The sequence below is a fragment of the Genypterus blacodes genome, unplaced genomic scaffold (assembly GCF_046128005.1).
Source record: "Genypterus blacodes isolate CSIRO-AG114 ecotype Tasmania unplaced genomic scaffold, CSIRO-AGI_Gbla_v1 ptg000141l_1, whole genome shotgun sequence".
Lineage (NCBI taxonomy): Eukaryota > Metazoa > Chordata > Actinopteri > Ophidiiformes > Ophidiidae > Genypterus > Genypterus blacodes.
This window is the reverse complement of record NW_027466943.1, coordinates 2384448-2405793: the sequence shown is the minus strand read 5'-3', so window position 1 is coordinate 2405793 and position 21346 is coordinate 2384448. Positions and strand designations below refer to the sequence as shown.

At 42.8% G+C, this 21346-nt stretch overlaps 3 non-coding genes and 1 pseudogene across 3 annotated transcripts; all 4 read left to right on the top strand.

Annotated features, from left to right (window-relative positions):
• The first annotated feature begins 9588 nt into the window (after positions 1-9588).
• On the top strand, positions 9589-9707 carry LOC143012167 (5S ribosomal RNA). The gene has a single exon (XR_012965005.1). It is a non-coding gene; the product is annotated as a 5S ribosomal RNA (ribosomal RNA).
• A 445-nt stretch (positions 9708-10152) lies between these two features.
• On the top strand, positions 10153-10271 carry LOC143012152 (5S ribosomal RNA). Its single transcript, XR_012964991.1, has one exon. It is a non-coding gene; the product is annotated as a 5S ribosomal RNA (ribosomal RNA).
• A 7297-nt stretch (positions 10272-17568) lies between these two features.
• On the top strand, positions 17569-17687 carry LOC143012189 (5S ribosomal RNA; annotated as a pseudogene).
• A 445-nt stretch (positions 17688-18132) lies between these two features.
• Positions 18133-18251, top strand: LOC143012159 (5S ribosomal RNA). Its single transcript, XR_012964998.1, has one exon. It is a non-coding gene; the product is annotated as a 5S ribosomal RNA (ribosomal RNA).
• Positions 18252-21346: the final 3095 nt, after the last annotated feature.

Genomic DNA, 21346 nt, shown 5'->3' with positions numbered 1-21346 from the left:
ACAAGGAAGGAGATAGAGAGCTACAATTTCAGACGCAGCATCCAGGCAGAAATGCCATCAATGTGTGTAAATTTGGGGCAAATTGGGGAATATTGAAAATTTTCCAAAAATGTTGACCCGCGGGTCATCGATTCTTGAATTTTAATAAAACTTGAAAAGCCCATATCTGTGACAAGGAAGGAGATAGAGAGCTAAAATTTCAGACGCAGCATCCAGACAGAGATGCCATCAATTTGTGTAAATTTGGGGCAAATTGGGGAATATTGGAAATTTTCGAAAAATGTTGACCCGGGTCATCAATTTTTGAAACTGGAGAGAACTTGAAAAGCCCATATCTGTGACAAGGAAGGAGATAGAGAGCTACAATTTCAGACGCAGCATCCAGGCAGAAATGCCATCAATGTGTGTAAATTTGGGGCAAATTGGGGAATATTGAAAATTTTCTAAAAATGTTGACCCGCGGGTCATCGATTCTTGAAACTAGAGAAAACTTGAAAAGCCCATATCTGTGACAAGGAAGGAGATAGAGAGCTAAAATTTCAGACGCAGCATCCAGGCAGAAATGCCATCAATTTGTGTAAATTTTGGGACGAATTGGGGAATATTGAAAATTTTCTAAAAATGTTGACCCGGGTCATCAATTTTTGAAACTGCAGAAAACTTTAAAAGCCAATATCTGTGACAAGGAAGGAGATAGAGAGCTAAAATTTCAGACGCAGCATCCAGGCAGAAATGCCATCAATGTGTGTAAATTTGGGGCAAATTGGGGAATATTGAAAATTTTCTAGAAATGTTGACCCGGGTCATCAATTTTTGATACTGGAGAAAACTTGAAAAGCCCATATCTGTGACAAGGAAGGAGATAGAGAGCTACAATTTCAGACGCAGCATCCAGGCAGAAATGCCATCAATGTGTGTAAATTTGGGGCAAATTGGGGAATATTGAAAATTTTCTAGAAATGTTGACCCGGGTCATCAATTTTTGATACTGGAGAAAACTTGAAAAGCCCATATCTGTGACAAGGAAGGAGATAGAGAGCTACAATTTCAGACGCAGCATCCAGGCAGAAATGCCATCAATGTGTGTAAATTTGGGGCAAATTGGGGAATATTGAAAATTTTCTAAAAATGTTGACCCGCGGGTCATCGATTTTTGAAACTGGAGAAAACTTAAAAAGCCCATATCTGTGACAAGGAAGGAGATAGAGAGCTACAATTTCAGACTCAGCATCCAGGCAGAAATGCCATCAATGTGTGTAAATTTGGGGCAAATTTGGGGAATATTGAAAATTTTCTAAAAATGTTGACCCCCGGGTCATCGATTCTTGAAACTAGAGAAAACTTGAAAAGCCCATATCTGTGACAAAAAAGGAGATAGAGAGCTACAATTTCAGACGCAGCATCCACGCAGAAATGCCATCAATGCGTGTAAATTTGGGGCAAATTGGGGAATATTGAAAATTTTCCAAAAATGTTGACCCGCCGGTCATCGATTCTTGAATTTTTATAAAACTTGAAAAGCCCATATCTGTGACAAGGAAGGAGATAGAGAGCTAAAATTTCAGACGCAGCATCCAGACAGAGATGCCATCAATTTGTGTAAATTTGGGGCAAATAAGGGAATATTGGAAATTTTCTAAAAATGTTGACCTGGGTCATCAATTTTTGAAACTGGAGAGAACTCGAAAAGCCCATATCTGTGACAAGGAAGGAGATAGAGAGCTACAATTTCAGACGCAGCATCCAGGCAGAAATGCCATCAATGTGTGTAAATTTGGGGCAAATTGGGGAATATTGAAAATTTTCTAAAAATGTTGACCCGCGGGTCATCGATTCTTCAAACTAGAGAAAACTTGAAAAGCCCATATCTGTGACAAAAAAGGAGATAGAGAGCTACAATTTCAGACGCAGCATCCACGCAGAAATGCCATCAATGCGTGTAAATTTGGGGCAAATTGGGGAATATTGAAAATTTTCCAAAAATGTTGACCCGGGTCATCAATTTTTGAAACTGGAGAAAACTTGAAAAGCCCATATCTGTGACAAGGAAGGAGATAGAGAGCTACAATTTCAGACGCAGCATCCAGGCAGAAATGCCATCAATGTGTGTAAATTTGGGGCAAATTGGGGAATATTGAAAATTTTCTAAAAATGTTGACCCGCGGGTCATCGATTCTTGAAACTAGAGAAAACTTGAAAAGCCCATATCTGTGACAAGTAAGGAGATAGAGAGGTAAAATTTCAGACGCAGCATCCAGACAGAAATGCCATCAATTTGTGTAAATTTGGGACAAATTGGGGAATATTGAAAATTTTCTAAAAATGTTGACCCCCGGGTCATCAGTTTTTGAAACTGGAGAAACTTTAAAAGCCCATAACTGTGACAAGGAAGGAGATAGAGAGCTAAAATTTCAGACGCAGCATCCAGACAGAAATGCCATCAATTTGTGTAAATTTGGGACAAATTGGGGAATATTGAAAATTTTCTAAAAATGTTGACCCGCGGTTCATCGATTCTTGAAACTAGAGAAAACTTGAAAAGCCCATATCTTTGACAAGGAAGGAGATAGAGAGCTACAATTTCAGACGCAGCATCCAGGCAGAAATGCCATCAATGTGTGTAAATTTGGGGCAAATTGGGGAATATTGAAAATTTTCTAAAAATGTTGTCCTGGGTCATCAATTTTTGAAACTGCAGAAAACTTTAAAAGCCAATATCTGTGACAAGGAAGGAGATAGAGAGCTAAAATTTCAGACGCAGCGTCCAGGCAGAAATGCCATCAATGTGTGTAAATTTGGGGCAAATTGGGGAATATTGAAAATTTTCTAAAAATGTTGACCCGCGGGTCATCGATTTTTGAAACTGGAGAAAACTTGAAAAGCCCATATCTGTGACAAGGAAGGAGATAGAGAGCTACAATTTTAGACGCAGCATCCAGGCAGAAATGCCATCAATGTGTGTAAATTTGGGGCAAATTGGGGAATATTGAAAATTTTCTAAAAATGTTGACCCGCGGGTCATCGATTTTTGAAACTGGAGAAAACTTGAAAAGCCCATATCTGTGACAAGGAAGGAGATAGAGAGCTAAAATTTCAGACGTTGCATCCAGACAAAAATGCCATCAATTTGTGTAAATTTGGGGCAAATTGGGGAATATTGAAAATTTTCTAAAAATGTTGACCCGCGGGTCATCAATTTTTGAAACTGCAGAAAACTTTAAAAGCCAATATCTGTGACAAGGAAGGAGATAGAGAGCTAAAATTTCAGACGCAGCATCCAGACACAAATGCCATCAATTTGTGTAAATTTTTGACAAATTGGGGAATATTGAAAATTTTGGAAAAATGTTGACCCGCGGGTCATCGATTCTTGAAACTAGAGAAAACTTGAAAAGCCCATATCTGTGACAAGGAAGGAGATAGAGAGCTACAATTTCAGACACAGCATCCAGGCAGAAATGCCATCAATTTGTGTAAATTTGGGACAAATTGGGGAATATTGAAAATTTTCTAAAAATGTTGACCCGCGGGTCATCGATTCTTGTAACTAGAGAAAACTTGAAAAGCCCATGTCTGTGACAAGGAAGGAGATAGAGAGCTACAATTTCAGACGCAGCATCCAGGCAGAAATGCCATCAATTTGTGTAAATTTGGGACAAATTGGGGAATATTGAAAATTTTGTAAAAATGTTGACCCGCGGGTCATCGATTCTTGTAACTAGAGAAAACTTGAAAAGCCCATGTCTGTGACAAGGAAGGAGATAGAGAGCTACAATTTCAGACGCAGCATCCAGGCAGAAATGCCACCAATGTGTGTAAATTTGGGGCAAATTGGGGAATATTGAAAATTTTCTAAAAATGTTGACCCGGGTCATCAATTTTTGAAACTGCAGAAAACTTTAAAAGCCAATATCTGTGACAAGGAAGGAGATAGAGAGCTAAAATTTCAGACGCAGCATCCAGACACAAATGCCATCAATTTGTGTAAATTTTTGACAAATTGGGGAATATTGAAAATTTTCTAAAAATGCTGACCCGGGTCATCAATTTTTGAAACTGGAGAAAACTTGAAAAGCCCATATCTGTGACTATGAAGGAGATAGAGAGCTACAATTTCAGACGCAGCATCCAGGCAGAAATGCCATCAATGTGTGTAAATTTGGGGCAAATTGGGGAATATTGAAAATTTTCTAAAAATGCTGACCCGGGTCATCAATTTTTGAAACTGGAGAAAACTTGAAAAGCCCATATCTGTGACAAGGAAGGAGATAGAGAGCTACAATTTCAGACACAGCATCCAGGCAGAAATGCCATCAATTTGTGTAAATTTGGGACAAATTGGGGAATATTGAGAATTTTCTAAAAATGTTGACCCGCGGGTCATCGATTCTTGTAACTAGAGAAAACTTGAAAAGCCCATGTCTGTGACAAGGAAGGAGATAGAGAGCTAAAATTTCAGACGCAGCATACAGACAGAAATGCCATCAATTTGTGTAAATTTGAGACAAATTGGGGAATATTGAACATTTTCTAAAAATGTTGACCCGCGGGTCATCGATTCTTGAAACTAGAGAAAACTTGAAAAGCCCATATCTGTGACAAGGAAGGAGATAGAGAGCTAAAATTTCAGACGCAGCATCCAGACACAAATGCCATCAATTTGTGTAAATTTTTGACAAATTGGGGAATATTGAAAATTTTGGAAAAATGTTGACCCGCGGGTCATCGATTCTTGAAACTAGAGAAAACTTGAAAAGCCCATATCTGTGACAAGGAAGGAGATAGAGAGCTACAATTTCAGACACAGCATCCAGGCAGAAATGCCATCAATTTGTGTAAATTTGGGACAAATTGGGGAATATTGAAAATTTTCTAAAAATGTTGACCCGCGGGTCATCGATTCTTGTAACTAGAGAAAACTTGAAAAGCCCATGTCTGTGACAAGGAAGGAGATAGAGAGCTACAATTTCAGACGCAGCATCCAGGCAGAAATGCCATCAATTTGTGTAAATTTGGGACAAATTGGGGAATATTGAAAATTTTGTAAAAATGTTGACCCGCGGGTCATCGATTCTTGTAACTAGAGAAAACTTGAAAAGCCCATGTCTGTGACAAGGAAGGAGATAGAGAGCTACAATTTCAGACGCAGCATCCAGGCAGAAATGCCACCAATGTGTGTAAATTTGGGGCAAATTGGGGAATATTGAAAATTTTCTAAAAATGTTGACCCGGGTCATCAATTTTTGAAATTGCAGAAAACTTTAAAAGCCAATATCTGTGACAAGGAAGGAGATAGAGAGCTAAAATTTCAGACGCAGCATCCAGACACAAATGCCATCAATTTGTGTAAATTTTTGACAAATTGGGGAATATTGAAAATTTTCTAAAAATGCTGACCCGGGTCATCAATTTTTGAAACTGGAGAAAACTTGAAAAGCCCATATCTGTGACTATGAAGGAGATAGAGAGCTACAATTTCAGACGCAGCATCCAGGCAGAAATGCCATCAATGTGTGTAAATTTGGGGCAAATTGGGGAATATTGAAAATTTTCTAAAAATGCTGACCCGGGTCATCAATTTTTGAAACTGGAGAAAACTTGAAAAGCCCATATCTGTGACAAGGAAGGAGATAGAGAGCTACAATTTCAGACACAGCATCCAGGCAGAAATGCCATCAATTTGTGTAAATTTGGGACAAATTGGGGAATATTGAGAATTTTCTAAAAATGTTGACCCGCGGGTCATCGATTCTTGTAACTAGAGAAAACTTGAAAAGCCCATGTCTGTGACAAGGAAGGAGATAGAGAGCTAAAATTTCAGACGCAGCATACAGACAGAAATGCCATCAATTTGTGTAAATTTGAGACAAATTGGGGAATATTGAACATTTTCTAAAAATGTTGACCCGCGGGTCATCGATTCTTGAAACTAGAGAAAACTTGAAAAGCCCATATCTGTGACAAGGAAGGAGATAGAGAGCTAAAATTTCAGACGCAGCATCCAGACAGAAATGCCATCAATTTGTGTAAATTTGGGACAAATTGGGGAATATTGAAAGTTTTGGAAAAAAGTTGACCCCCGGGTCATCGATTTTTGAAACTGGAGAAAACTTGAAAAGTCCATATCTGTGACTATGAAGGAGATAGAGAGCTACAATTTCAGACGCAGCATCCAGGCAGAAATGCCATCAATGTGTGTAAATTTGGGGCAAATTGGGGAATATTGAAAATTTTCTAAAAATGCTGACCCGGGTCATCAATTTTTGAAACTGGAGAAAACTTGAAAAGCCCATATCTGTGACAAGGAAGGAGATAGAGAGCTACAATTTCAGACACAGCATCCAGGCAGAAATGCCATCAATTTGTGTAAATTTGGGACAAATTGGGGAATATTGAAAATTTTCTAAAAATGTTGACCCGCGGGTCATCGATTCTTGTAACTAGAGAAAACTTGAAAAGCCCATGTCTGTGACAAGGAAGGAGATAGAGAGCTAAAATTTCAGACGCAGCATACAGACAGAAATGCCATCAATTTGTGTAAATTTGAGACAAATTGGGGAATATTGAACATTTTCTAAAAATGTTGACCCGCGGGTCATCGATTCTTGAAACTAGAGAAAACTTGAAAAGCCCATATCTGTGACAAGGAAGGAGATAGAGAGCTAAAATTTCAGACGCAGCATCCAGACAGAAATGCCATCAATTTGTGTAAATTTGGGACAAATTGGGGAATATTGAAAGTTTTGGAAAAAAGTTGACCCCCGGGTCATCGATTTTTGAAACTGGAGAAAACTTAAAAAGCCCATATCTGTGTCAAGGAAGGAGATAGAGAGCTACAATTTCAGACGCAGCATCCAGGCAGAAATGCCATCAATGTGTGTAAATTTGGGGCAAATTGGGGAATATTGAAAATTTTCTACAAATGTTGACCCGGGTCATCGATTTTTGAAACTGGAGAACACTTGAAAAGCCCATATCTGTGACAAGGCAGGAGATAGAGAGCTAAAATTTCAGACGCAGCATCCAGACAGAAATGCCATCAATTTGTGTAAATTTGGGACTTATTGGGGAATATTGAACATTTTCTAAAAATGTTCACCCGCGGGTCATCGATTCTTGTAACTAGAGAAAACTTGAAAAGCCCATGTCTGTGACAAGGAAGGAGATAGAGAGCTAAAATTTCAGACGCAGCATCCAGACAGAAATGCCATCAATTTGTGTAAATTTGGGACAAATTGGGGAATATTGAAAATTTTCTAAAAATGTTGACCCGCGGGTCATTGATTTTTGAAACTGGAGAAAACTTGAAAAGCCCATATCTGTGACAAGGAAGGAGATAGAGAGCTAAAATTTCAGACGCAGCATCCAGGCAGAAATGCCATCAATGTGTGTAAATTTGGGGCAAATTGGGGGATATTGAAAATTTTCTAAAAATGTTGACCCGGGTCATCGATTTATGAAACTGGAGAAAACTTGAAAAGCCCATGTCTGTGACAAGGAAGGAGATAGAGAGCTAAAATTTCAGACGCAGCATCCAGACAGAAATGCCATCAATTTGTGTAAATTTGAGACAAATTGGGGAATATTGAAAATTTTCTAAAAATGTTGACCCGGGTCATCAATTTTTGAAACTGGAGAAAACTTGAAAAACCCATATCTGTGACAAGGAAGGACAAAGAGAGCTAAAATTTCAGACGCAGCATCCAGACAGAAATGCTATCAATTTGTGTAAATTTGGGACAATTTGGGGAATATTGAAAATTTTGGAAAAAAGTTGACCCCCGGGTCATCGATTTTTGAAACTGGAGAAAACTTAAAAAGCCCATATCTGTGACAAGGAAGGAGATAGAGAGCTAACATTTCAGACGCAGCATCCAGACAGAAATGCCATCAATTTGTGTAAATTTGAGACAAATTGGGGAATATTGAACATTTTCTAAAAATTTTGACCCGCGAGTCATCGATTCTTGAAACTAGAGAAAACTTGAAAAGCCCATATCTGTGACAAGGAAGGAGATAGAGAGCTAAATTTTCAGACGCAGCATCCAGGCAGAGATGCCATCAATGAGTGTAAATTTGGGGCAAATTGGGGAATATTGAAAATTTTCTAAAAATGTTGACCCGCGGGTCATCGATTCTTGAAACTAGAGAAAACTTGAAAAGCCCATGTCTGTGACAAGGAAGGAGATAGAGAGCTACAATTTCAGACGCAGCATCCAGACAGAAATGCCATCAATGTGTGTAAATTTGGGGCAAATTGGGGAATATTGAAAATTTTCTAAAAAATGTTGACCAGGGTCATCAATTTTTGAAACTGGAGAAAACTTGAAAAGCCCATATCTGTGACAAGGAAGGAGATAGAGAGCTACAATTTCAGACGCAGCATCCAGGCAGAGATGCCATCAATGTGTGTAAATTTGGGGCAAATTGGGGAATATTGAAAATTTTGGTAAAAGTTGACCCCCGGGTCATCGATTTTTGAAACTGGAGAAAACTTTAAAAGCCCATATCTGTGACAAGGAAGGAGATAAAGAGCTAAAATTTCAGACGCAGCATCCAGACAGAAATGCCATCAATTTGTGTAAATTTGGGGCAAATTGGGGAATATGGAAAATTTTCTAAAAATGTTGACCCGGGTCATCGATTTTTGAACCTGGAGAAAACTTAAAAAGCCCATATCTGTGACAAGGAAGAAGATAGAGAGCTAACATTTCAGACGCAGCATCCAGACAGAAATGCCATCAATTTGTGTAAATTTTAGACAAATTGGGGAATATTGAACATTTTCTAAAAATGTTGACCCGCGGGTCATCGATTCTTGAAACTAGAGAAAACTTGAAAAGCCCATATCTGTGACAAGGAAGGAGATAGAGAGCTAACATTTCAGACGCAGCATCCAGGCAGAGATGCCATCAATTTGTGTAAATTTGGGACTTATTGGGGAATATTGAAAATTTTCTAAAAATGTTGACCCGCGGGTCATCAATTCTTGTAACTAGAGAAAACTTGAAAAGCCCATGTCTGTGACAAGGAAGGAGATAGAGAGCTAAAATTTCAGACGCAGCATCCAGACAGAAATGCCATCAATTTGTGTAAATTTGGGACAAATTGGGGAATATTGAAAATTTTCTAAAAATGTTGACCCGCGGGTCATTGATTTTTGAAACTGGAGAAAACTTTAAAAGCCCATATCTGTGACAAGGAAGGAGATAGAGAGCTAAAATTTCAGACGCAGCATCCAGGCAGAAATGCCATCAATGTGTGTAAATTTGTGGCAAATTTGAGAAATATTGAAAATTTTCTAAAAATGTTGACCCGGGTCATCAATTTCTGGAACTGTAGAAAACTTTAAAAGCCCATAACTGTGACAAGGAAGGAGATAGAGAGCTAAAATTTCAGACGCAGCATCCAGACAGAAATGCCATCAATTTGTGTAAATTTGAGACAAATTGGGGAATATTGAACATTTTCTGAAAATGTTGACCCGCGGGTCATCGATTCTTGAAACTAGAGAAAACTTGAAAAGCCCGTATCTGTGACAAGGAAGGAGATAGAGAGCTAAAATTTCAGACGCAGCATCCTCTCCTCGTTTACGGCCATACCACTCTGAACACGCCTGATCTCGTCTGATCTCGGAAGCTAAGCAGCGTCAGGCCAGGTTAGTACTTGGATGGGAGACCGCCTAGGAATACCCGGTGCCGTAAGCATTTTGGCCCTCTGAGCAGCAGGCCTCACCTGGTCCTCCTCCCTCATGTTTCACTCCCTCTGCTAATACGCAAGTTCCCTCGGGAGAATAAAGTTGTATCTTATCTTATCTTATATGAAAGCATACATTCAGAAAATGAGTATTGCACATGGTCATAATATGAGAAGATTGAATGCACATGAGAAGTGAAGAACACGAGCCACTGTGTGACAATGATGATGATGAGGATGAAAGTGAGCGTCAGAGATGTAAGTGGTCCCTCTGTATGTTCTATGTGATGATTATCAGTTTCATTAGGTAAGACTTCATTATCCAGAAATGTGTGTTTCTGATGAAGGCATCATGTAAATTGTGATATACATGAACTTGAGTGTAGTCATGTGTACACGGTGACTTGAACTGGGTCTGTCTCACCTATAAAGAGCCTCTGTGTGGCTGCTCTCCTCGTTTACGGCCATACCACTCTGAACACGCCCGATCTCCTCTGATCTCGGAAGCTAATCAGCGTCGGGCCAGGTTAGTACTTGGATGGGAGACCGCCTGGGAATACCCGGTGCCGTAAGCATTTTGGCCCTCTGAGCAGCAGGCCTCTCATGGTCCTCCTCCCTCATGTTTCACTCCCTCTGTCAACACGCAATTTCCTCGGGAGAATAAAGTTGTATCTTACCTTATCTGAAATGTTAGTGTTCTTCTGATGAAGGCATCATGTAAATTGTGATATACATGAACTTGAGTGTAGTCATGCATACACGGTGACTTGAACTGGGTCTGTCTCACCTATAAAGAGCCTCTGTGTGGCTGCTCTCCTCGTTTACGGCCATACCACTCTGAACACGCCCGATCTCGTCTGATCTCGGAAGCTAATCAGCTGTCACACTCTCCCCTGCTTAACTAAATGTCGTCCCGACATTTCCCGTCTCAGTTCATCCTGTTTAAGACAATTTGATCACTTCCAGGTTAGAGTCCATTATTCAAGACACATATCTAATGACAGATTTCACATCACACTTATCTCCCCTTAATGTCATGTGTTAAACAGAGGAAGTCATTGTGCACTATGACAACTATCTATTTACTCCGCTGTGTTCACGGGCAGCTTGTCTTGACTGGAATAGGCGTGACCTTTGACCTGTAGCGAAATCACATAGAATCTCACACTTCATATATTCTAATAACTCTTTTCTTCATATCATTTTGTTATAAGAGTCTCTTTACATTTAGTCTTTTCAACCATACTCCTGTAAATACAATATCTTACAACCACCATTTCCTCTTCAGTTATATTTGTGCGATTCTAAATGTGAGAACTGACTTTGTGTGGGCCTATATAAACTAAAAGTATTTTTTTTCTTTTAAACAACACATTAACATTTTCCATCCATCATATGACTTTGACATGAACTAACAAATTGTATTCATCTTAAAACTGGATGGCTTGAACTTACAACTTTAAAGTGCATCATATAATCTCATAACTTTAATTCAATTAACTGTGGGCTGCCCCAACCTATCATATGCGAGTGTTTTGGGTGCAGGTCTATTTCTGAAAGGATATCGTCTCGCAGGTGGTGAAGATGATGGATACTCTTCTCCCTCATTGCTTGCGGTCTCCAGCTCAGCCTCTTCTATATCCTCACTCAGGCCTGCTGTCACAGTCACTTCATTTTCCAGTCCAGTCTCGATCTGTTCTTCTTGCTCTCTGTCCGTGTCTGATGTCCACAGGGTCTGTTCTCCCATCACATCGTCTCCCTCAGGTGCTGGTGTTGCAGCCGGTGGCTGAAACTCTGTAGCCTCTGGTCTGAGGTTCCTTCTGGTTTGTGCTGCGGAGTCTCCTTGGGGCCATCTGGACATGCATCGCCAGTCATCCTCTTCAGAGTCAGATGAACACTCGGGTTCTGCATTCTGTTTTGTCGGTGTCTTTTTCTCTTTGTGTGGTCTCTCACCTCTTTTCTTTTCAGGCTTGTGTGACTCAACTGGCAGGAAGTCACAGGGGAGCAGCAGATTTCGATGAAGCACTCTGGTGCGGCCCTGGCCATCCTCTGGTTGTACTTCATAAACTGGACTTTCTGGGTGTTTTCTCTTGACCACTACATGGACTTTGTCTTCCCAGAATGACCTGAGTTTTCCGGGTCCACCTCTTTCAGTCAAGTTCCTAATGAGAACTCTGCAGCCAGGATACAGCTCTGCACCTTGAACCTTCCGGTCATACAGGTTTTTCCCCCTCTCTCCGCTTGCCTTCGCAGCCTTGGAGGCTAACTGGTACGCCTCCTCCATCCTCTGTTTCCATTTCTTGGCATAGTCATCATGAGATGCACTGCCATCACTGTGGGGGATACTGAACATGATGTCAATAGGCAATCTGGGGTTACGACCAAAGAGCAGGTAATATGGTGCGTATCCAGTGGACTCATTGCGCGTGCAATTGTAGGCGTGTATTACTTTGGCAAGAGAATTCTTCCAATCTGCTTTAGCTTGGTCATCTAGGTTACGCAACATGGCCAGCAGGGTGCGGTTGAAGCGTTTCACTTGACCGTTCCCCTGGGGTGGTACGGGGTGGTGCGAGAACCTTGGATGCCAGAGTATTTTTGGAGCTCTGCAAACAACTTATTCTCAAATTCTCTACCCTGATCATGGTGTAATTTCGTGGGGAAGCCGAATTTGAGTCACCGAATATCTTCTCAGCTGCAGTTCGAGCACTGTTGTTAGTACATGCATACGCCTGAGCGAATCGTGTAAAATGGTCCATGACCACCAGAATGTACTCATATCCTCCTTTACACTTCTCTAGGTGCATGAAGTCAATTGAGACCAGCTCAAAGGGGTATGTTGTCACAATACTGGTAAGTGGTGCTCTTACTGCTTTCTGTGGTCTTTTCCGTTTCACACAGCTACAGACCTTGTTGATGTGATGCTCAACGTCTCTCTGCATATGAGGCCAAAAGAAACGCCCAAGTGTCCCATCTCTTCATGCAGCTCTCTCAGGATGAGGGGACGGAACTTTGGAGGCACAACCAGTTGTGTGCGTGTTGCTGTCTGTCGCCGGAGAACATCCTCAGCATCAATCACCAACTTCGCTTTCTCCCTTGCAAACACTGCCAACTCACTGTGAGTGTCTTTCACCCTCGGCCACTGCTGTTGTGCGACCTGCTGTTTCACCTGCTTCAGCAGTAGATCCTCGTCTTGAGCGGCTCTCAGTGCTTGAGGGGCGATCTGCTTTGCTGCGTTCATCCGCGGCTCACTGCTCAGCTCTGCGATGGCTGTGGTGATGGTCACTGGACACAGCAACTGCTCTCTCTCCACCTGGTGAACTGACAACCCTTTGGAGACACTGGCCAAGATCTCAGACTGTATCTTTTGTGAACAGGTTAGCATATACTTCTCTATGTCAAGGGGCATTCTCGATAGCCCGTCTGCGTCAGAGTTAGACTTCCCTGGCCTGTACTTAATTGAAAATCGGAAGTCTGCCAATTCAGCCACCCATCTCAGCAACGTGGCATTCAATTTAGCTGTTGTCAGCACATATGTCAGAGGGTTATTATCTGTATATACTACAAACGATGGAGTGTAATACAAATAATCCCTAAACCTCTTGCATATAGCCCATTTCATTGCTAAAAACTCTAGCTTACCAGAATGTAGATGGTAATTCTTCTCTGGAGCAGAGAGTGTGCGGGAGCCATACGCAATGACCTTTAACCTTCCCTCCTGTTTTTGATAGAGCACCGCTCCAAGTCCATCCTGGGACGCATCACAATGCATAATGAACGGTTCTTCAAAGTTTGGGTAGCCCAGCACAGGAGGACTGGAGAGGTAATCTATCAGCTGACTGAGAACTGTACTGTGTTCTTCTGTCCACCTGATACGTTGATGTGAGGGTACCTGGCTTTGCTTTGTCTTTCTCACCCCAGCCTTCTGCTTCTTTGTGCCTTTAGGGGTCTCACTGCCTGGTATCTCAGCGCACAGCAGTGCACAGAGAGGCTTAGCTATGCGAGAGAAGTTTGGGATATAGGCTCGGTAGTATGAGATGAATCCTAGCACTTTCCGCACCTCACCCACTGTCGCTGGCTTCCTCTGCTTCATCTCTTGCACTGGGGCTACTTCTGCAGGATCCATTGTGTAGCCTTCCTTCGATACGATCTTTCCCAGAAATCTGACCTGGTTCTTAAAGAGCTCACATTTCTTTGCAGTCAATTTCATCCCGTGCTGTTGGTAGCGCTGAAGCACTTTTCTCACATCTTTCAGGTGATTATCAAATGTTTGGCTATGAACCAGATTATCGTCTAGATATGGCTCGCAAATTTCATCTCTGAGTCCAGATAGACACTCCTCCATGCTGCGCTGGAATTCGGAGGGTGCTGCAGACAAGCCAAAAGGGATTCGGATCCACTCATATAGGCCCCAGGGTGTTATAAAAGCTGTGAGTGGTCTACTACTTTCTTCCACGAACCCCTGATGTTAGGCCTTGCCTTGATCTAACACTGAAAACCATGCACTCCCATGTAAACTATCTAGCATATCTTGAATGCGGGGAATGAGGTGGCGATCTGGCAGAGACTTACGGTTGAGTTCTCTGTAGTCACAGCACAGACGGAGGTTCCCATCTTTTTTCCGCACACAGACAATGGGAGATGAGTAATGTGACCTAGATTTTTGGATCCAGCCCCTATTTAACAAGCCTTCTAAGTACTGTTTTACTTCTTTGTGAAGTGGCTTAGGCACAGACACATAGGTACGTCTTACCGGTGTTGTATCTGTGAGTCTGATTTTCAGTTGTAGGGAAGGGATGTATCCCACATCATCATCGTCTCTGGCGAACGCTCTGCATTCCTCCCTCAACATCTGCTTCACTTGTCGCTGCTGAGCAAGGGGGAGGTGAATCAGTGTGATTGGTGGGTCCCACCTTTCCTCGTCCACCGCTGTCCTTCCATCAGGCTCAGGCTCATCCTCCCTGCTGACCTCTGGACGTTCGACTGGAGAAGCTGGTCGGGGAGTGACTGGCTTGGCGTCCACTGGATAGACAGCTTTGACCAGTTGAACCTGCCCCAACACTGTGCGTGGGCTCAGGGTGACATCATGACAGGTGTAATTGGTGATGGGCAGTGCTATGCGAGAATATGTCCCTTCGCTAAGAGTCATCATGCTCTCTGACATACTCAGGCCATCTGGCCAGGGGGCATGTTCATCAGGCAGAAAAAGGGCTTCTTGACTGGACAGTAGAGCGCCTGTTCTCACAGCACATTTTATAGTTCTCACCTGACCTGCTGGGATCACTTCCTTCTGCCTGCCCACTCTCACTAGGCTGTCACTGCACTCAGGGTCACTGTTTTGAATAATTTTCACTAACATTTCAGTCTTTTTACAGCTAAAAGAGAAAGCTGTGCTCACAGCCTGTGTTATTACTTCATGTGGACCCTCCACACCATTCTTTAACAACAGTTCAATTACATTGTAACCAATGATTGGCTCTTCTGCTGCTCCTTTCTCACCCGTCACGAGCATGGGCACCTGAAGCGTGAACTCTGGAGCATGTGATGGGTCTAGGTGGAACGTGACCTCCACCCAGCCTAGGAAAGGGATGTCGGTCTGGTTGACAGCTTTCCCCACAAAAGGACCAGGGCCGAGGAGTTCTTCAGTGCTCCGTACCTTCACCTCTGGGATGCAGTTCTTCCTCCAGGTCTCATTGATAAGGCAGACTTGCGATCCAGTGTCCCATAAGGCTTGAGTCTTCACCCCATCTAGGTAGCAACTCACCATGCACTTCTTTCCAATAAGTCTCAGCAGCTGTGAATGGTGACGAGGGGAGATGTGGCTAATATAAGCAGAACCTGCCAATCTTCCACCTGGGGAACACCTTTCTGCTCGCAGTCTCTCTTCTAATTGTACAATGCTTTCTCTAAGAATAGTAGGGGTGTTGAGTGACCTGCTATGCTGTTCTTGAGTGTCAGGGGAGGTACATTCTACAGTCTGTCCTTTGATATTAGCTGAATCAGTGTTGCCTCTTGAGTTCCTTTGGCCTCTGCATCCTCTTGAGAGGTGTCCACTCAGGCCACATTTGAAGCAGTGGTCACACTGTTCCTCTTCACCCCGGTCTTGACATCCTCTGCATGCCCTCTTCCCTCTGTTTTGGAACTGGTGAGATGGTCGTGCTGAGTACTGAACATTCTTCCTCAGCTCAGCCACTTCCTCTCTCAGCTGTTTCACTGCATCCATCAGTTCAGTTTCTGAAGAGCTTTTTGGAGTTTTTATCTTCTGACTTTTAACACTGGCCTTAACTGAAGTGCTGTGTTCAGATGGCTGGTCATTGTCTGTTTCCCTGTCACTATACAGCTGGTAAGTAGTTGTTTCTGTTTTTAGCTCATTTATTCTGGCTGGCTTATTTGGGATACTTTTCTTCAATTTCTGCTGTGTCTCCCAATCAACAGCAGCAGCATCATTCATTTTCTCTATCAATATCTCGTCAGTCACTCCTAGATCATCTAGGTGAGGTTTCAGCTGCATTTTAACATTATCACTCAGTAGTCCTGTACTGACTGACCTAAGAAACTTTTTCTGAATGAGGTCTGGGCTATACTGTACATCTGAGCTGGCATCTTCTGCAGCCGCCAGTAGCTTCTCTTTGAGTTCAACTGCACGAAAAAGAAAATTCTGAGGGGATTCTTTTGCATCTTGAGTTATGTTAATGAGTCTGTGGAACATATCTGTAGTGTTGTTTTCTTTGAAATGGGCTTTAAGAATCGTCTTCAACTGCACGAGTGTCAAATTATTTTTGGCTTCCAGCATATCACGTAAACTGAGCCCTGGTGTAGCAGCTTTTACTACGGCTTCAACAATTTCTACATCGCTGTGGCCTTTACGTTTTTCAGAGTCTATTTGGTACATGAGGTTAGTGTATGATAACTTGTCTTTCTGCCCCAATTCACCTATCTGGCCATTAATCCGAAACTCGCGTCTGATAACCACTTCAGGGGCTCTGGAGAATGGGAGTTCTGGCGGGCTAGCCGTCCTGTTCATTTTTTCCCGAAGCCGACTCATTTCCTCCTCGAGCATTTTGGTCGACGTCTGGAATGTCAACTGCATTTCAGCATACTGTTTTTGTAGCTTTTGTAGCTCCTCTTCATTTTTATCATACCTCTCTGGTTTGGGCGCGTTTTCTCTCAATCGCTTAGCTGTAGCTAACAACTCTTGCCCAAATGTCTCTGCTACATCTTGTTCCTCCTCTTCAAAAGCATTCTCTACTGACTCATTAATTGCTCGGATCAACGTGTGTTTCTTCTCCTTGTCTGATGAAACTTTAGCTCGGATACACACTTCTTTTAGCTGTTCCACGTTTAGCCGACACAGTAGCTCCGTTAGCTGATCCTGTAACTGCTCCAGCTCCATTTTGCGTGTTCCAACGTTCGTTCTTTTTTTTTTTCTTCAGACTTCTTTTTTGTATCACGTTGAGTCCCTGTTCGGGCGCCAATTTTGTTGCACACTTGAAGAAAGTAATACTCTCAACGGCGTGCTGGGAAAAGTTTTTCGTTTAATCCAAAGTTTCCACAATACAGCTCACTTCACCATTTACATCTCCCGCCTTCCGTTCTCAGTGGCTACTTCTTCTCTCTCTCACCGTTATGCAACTGCATTATATCCCAGTACTACAGCGCCACTTCTGGCCAAAACATGCAACAACATCGTAACAAAAGAAAATAAAAGGCCACAACTTAATGGAAAAGGACCAAAGAAAAGACTAAATGGGGGGTATGTCACAAAGGCATCATGTAAATTGTGATATACATGAACTTGAGTGTAGTCATGTGTACACGGTGACTTGAACTGGGTCTGTCTCACCTATAAAGAGCCTCTGTGTGGCTCCTCTCCTCGTTTACGGCCATACCACTCTGAACACGCCCGATCTCTTCTGATCTCAGAAGCTAAGCAGCGTCCGGCCAGGTTAGTACTTGGATGGGAGACCGCCTGGGAATACCCGGTGCCGTTAGCATTTTGGCCCTCTGAGCAGCAGGCCTCACCTGGTCCTCCTTCCTCATGTTTCACTCCCTCTGTAAACATGCAATTTCCCTCGGGAGAATAAAGTTGTATCTTATCTTATCTTATATGAAAGCATACATTCAGAAAATGAGTATTGCACATGGTCATAATATGAGAAGATTGAATGCACATGAGAAGTGAAGAACACGAACCACTGTGTGACAATGATGATGATGAGGATGAAAGTGAGCGTCAGAGATGTAAGTGGTCCCTCTGTATGTTCTATGTGATGATTATCAGTTTCATTAGGTAAGACTTCATTATCCAGAAATGTGTGTTTCTGATGAAGGCATCATGTAAATTGTGATATACATGAACTTGAGTGTAGTCATGTGTACACGGTGACTTGAACTGGGTCTGTCTCACCGATAAAGAGCCTCTTGGTGGCTGCTCTCCTCGTTTACGGCCATACCACTCTGAACACACCCGATCTCGTCTGATCTCGGAAGCTAAGCAGCGTCGGGCCAGGTTAGTACTTGGATAGGAGACCGCCTGGGAATACCCGGTGCAGTAAGCATTTTGGCCCTCTGAGCAGCAGGCCTCACCTGGTCCTCCTCCCTCATGTTTCACTCACTCTGTGAACACGCAATTTCCCTCGGGAGTATAAAGTTGTATCTTATCTTATCTGAAATGTTAGTGTTCTTCTGATGGAGGCATCATGTAAATTGTGATATACATGAACTTGAGTGTAGTCATGTGTACACGGGGACTTGAACTGGGTCTGTCTCATCTATAAAGAGCCTCTGTGTGGCTGCTCTCCTCGTTTACAGCCATACCACTCTGAACACGGAAGTAAGAGGAGGTGTGTGTTAGCTCCAGGCGTGCGTGTATTTTGACTGATCCTGTGCGGCAATTTTGATTTTGAGTTTGAACTGTGGCGTTTCTTTAAGCCCAGATTTTTCGTTTCTTTGATAGCTCGGTTTTTGGAGCCACCCCCAGCAGTTTTGACTGTCTGGGGGACACTTTAAGTTATTTATTTGTTTGTTTGGCTTATGTTTTCCGGATGGAAAATAGTTTAAACTGTGCTCCAAGTATGGTGAGAACCAGAGGAAAGGGAGCCAGAGTCGCTGCACCGGGCCCGGACCGGACGGCCGAGGCAAACGAGCCGATGGTGAAAGACGATCGGGCGTACAGGACCGTGGACGGTCAGAATATGACGGGAGAAATGGAGGACACACGTGCGGTGACAGCTCCTGACGTAGCCGAAAATGCGGAAGGAGGAAGAGGGCAGGAGAGAGAAATCATCAGAGAGGAAGAGATACGGATTATTAAGGATAAAGCTGAAGAGTTTCAGCAAAATTTAACGCTCGCCCTGGAGCTGATTGGAGAAGATAAAGTGACCGCAATGGAGCTGATCCAGGCAATACAAGACACTTGTGGGAAAATCATCGCCTGCCGGTACACGGGCAGAAATAAATATGAGATCACAATGAATCACCCGAAGGGGAAAGAAAGACTATTGGACGGCATAAAAATTGGACAGACCGCGATCATGTCCAAGGAGTTATGTAATGATGAGCTGGTGGTCTCGTTTCTGGGGCTGCCGGCGTATATCACGGACAGCGTCATTCTGGGCAAGCTGAACAGCTGGGGAGTAAGTGCAGTATCCCCGATCATCAGGAGAATGTGGCCGGGAACTAGAATTGCTGACGGAACAAGATACGTGAAAGTTAAATTCACGGAGACGGTCCAATCACTTCCATATTCGACCAAGTTTGAGACGGCTTTTGGAGCAGAGTTCTTCAGAGTTTTGCACGACAAACAGGTGAAAGTGTGCAGACAGTGCATACAGACTGGTCATATCCTGAGGGACTGTCCAGATTTCCTTTGTAGAAAATGTGGAGAGCAGGGGCACTATGCAAGGGAGTGCATGGGCAGAGGGAACAAATGCCAGAGCTGCAAAAAGGAGAGCAGCAGATGTGTTTGTGAGGACGTTGATCATGCTCCAGGGACGGGAGGAAAGCAACGTGAGGAGCAGGAAGAATCGAGAGAGAATATCTCTGAGAGGGAGGAGACCGAGAAGGATCGTGCGGAGGGGGAAGCGGAGAAAGGAAGAGACATACTGGAGTCGGACGGAGAGCAAGGAATGGAGGTGAGAGGATCGACAGCTGAGGTGCCGGGACATGGAGACGCAGCAGAGGGGCAGAGTGTGGATACATCGGAGAGAAAGGAGAGGAAGGTGAAAATTGTTCAACTTCAGCGGCCCCCAGAATCAGACTCAGAGATATGCTTGACGGGGTCTCAAGAGTCGGGGAACTCGGAGTCTGATATGGACCTCGGAAACAGCCAGGAGCTGGGGAAGAGAAGACTGCAATGGATGCTGAAGACAAGGGGATCAAAAAGAGGAAAAAGTAAGACGTGAACTGTAGCATAAAGATGATGGGCCTGATTTATCTCTATGTATTTACAATGTTAAAAATACTATCGCAAAACACAAACGGCTTAAGATGTATTAACAAGATGCGAGATGTTTTAAGGGTGGATACTTTTGACATCCTCTGTGTACAAGAGACTAAGTGGACAAGGGAGTGGAGAAGCTATCTGAGGGATACATGGGCTGGAAAAGTGTGGGCAAACAACGGTGTAAATGGACGAGCCGGAGTCGCTATTTTTGCTAAAGGAGATAAGATCCAAAATGTTAAGGAAATAGTGAAGGATGATGAGGGAAGGGTGATCGGTATTGAATTTATTTACAGGAATGTGCTTTACAAACTTTTGAATATTTATGCACCGAATGAGGACAACAAGCGTGGAATTTTCTTTGATCAACTAAAACCGCATTTGGGAGGGAACATTTGTGTAGTGGGGGATTTTAACTGTGCACTTACGAGGTTGGATATATCAAGCAACAATACATACAAAAGTGATATAAGTAGGAAATCGCTAAATGAGCTTTTTGACTATTTCAACCTGGTAGATCTGTGGAGGGTGCGCAATATGGGAGAAAGGGGCTTTTCCAGACGACAGACGGTTCTGGGGAAACTTAAACAGTCCAGGATTGACTTATGTCTATTAGCATCTGGGCTGGAAAAAAAGATTTCAAAATGCTGGTATGAGTTCACAGGGTTTAGCGATCATGCAAGGTTATGGGTGGAGCTGGGGGAGAAAGAGCACAAAGGTGGAGGGTTATGGTGTTTAAATAACAGTGTTTTGCTGGATGGAAAATATAGGGAGAAAGTTGAAAATCTACTGAAAGAAAGAAAAAGAGAACTGCAGGGTGAGGGTTGTATAAATATGGGGGAGTGGTGGGAGGAGGTGAAATTGCACATCAAAAAAGTGACAATAAACTATTGTAAAAATAAAATGGAGAAGGAAAGAAGGACTGAGTATAGTTTAAGAGACCAGATTAATAAAGAGCTGGAAAGGTCGATTGCAGAGGAAAACTTCAACAATCTAAAATATCTCATGCTGAGAAAACAATTAGATGAGCTTGAGAAGAAACGGAGCAGAGGGGCAGCTATCAGATCAAGGATGAAGGATATTTTAGAAGGGGAAAAGAATACAAGTTTCTTTTTAGGGCTTGAAAAAAGACAGCAAAAGAAAGCTCATCTGCAAAACCTGAAAAATGAAGAGGGTAAGACAATGGAGAAGACAGGGGAAATGCTGGAGGTG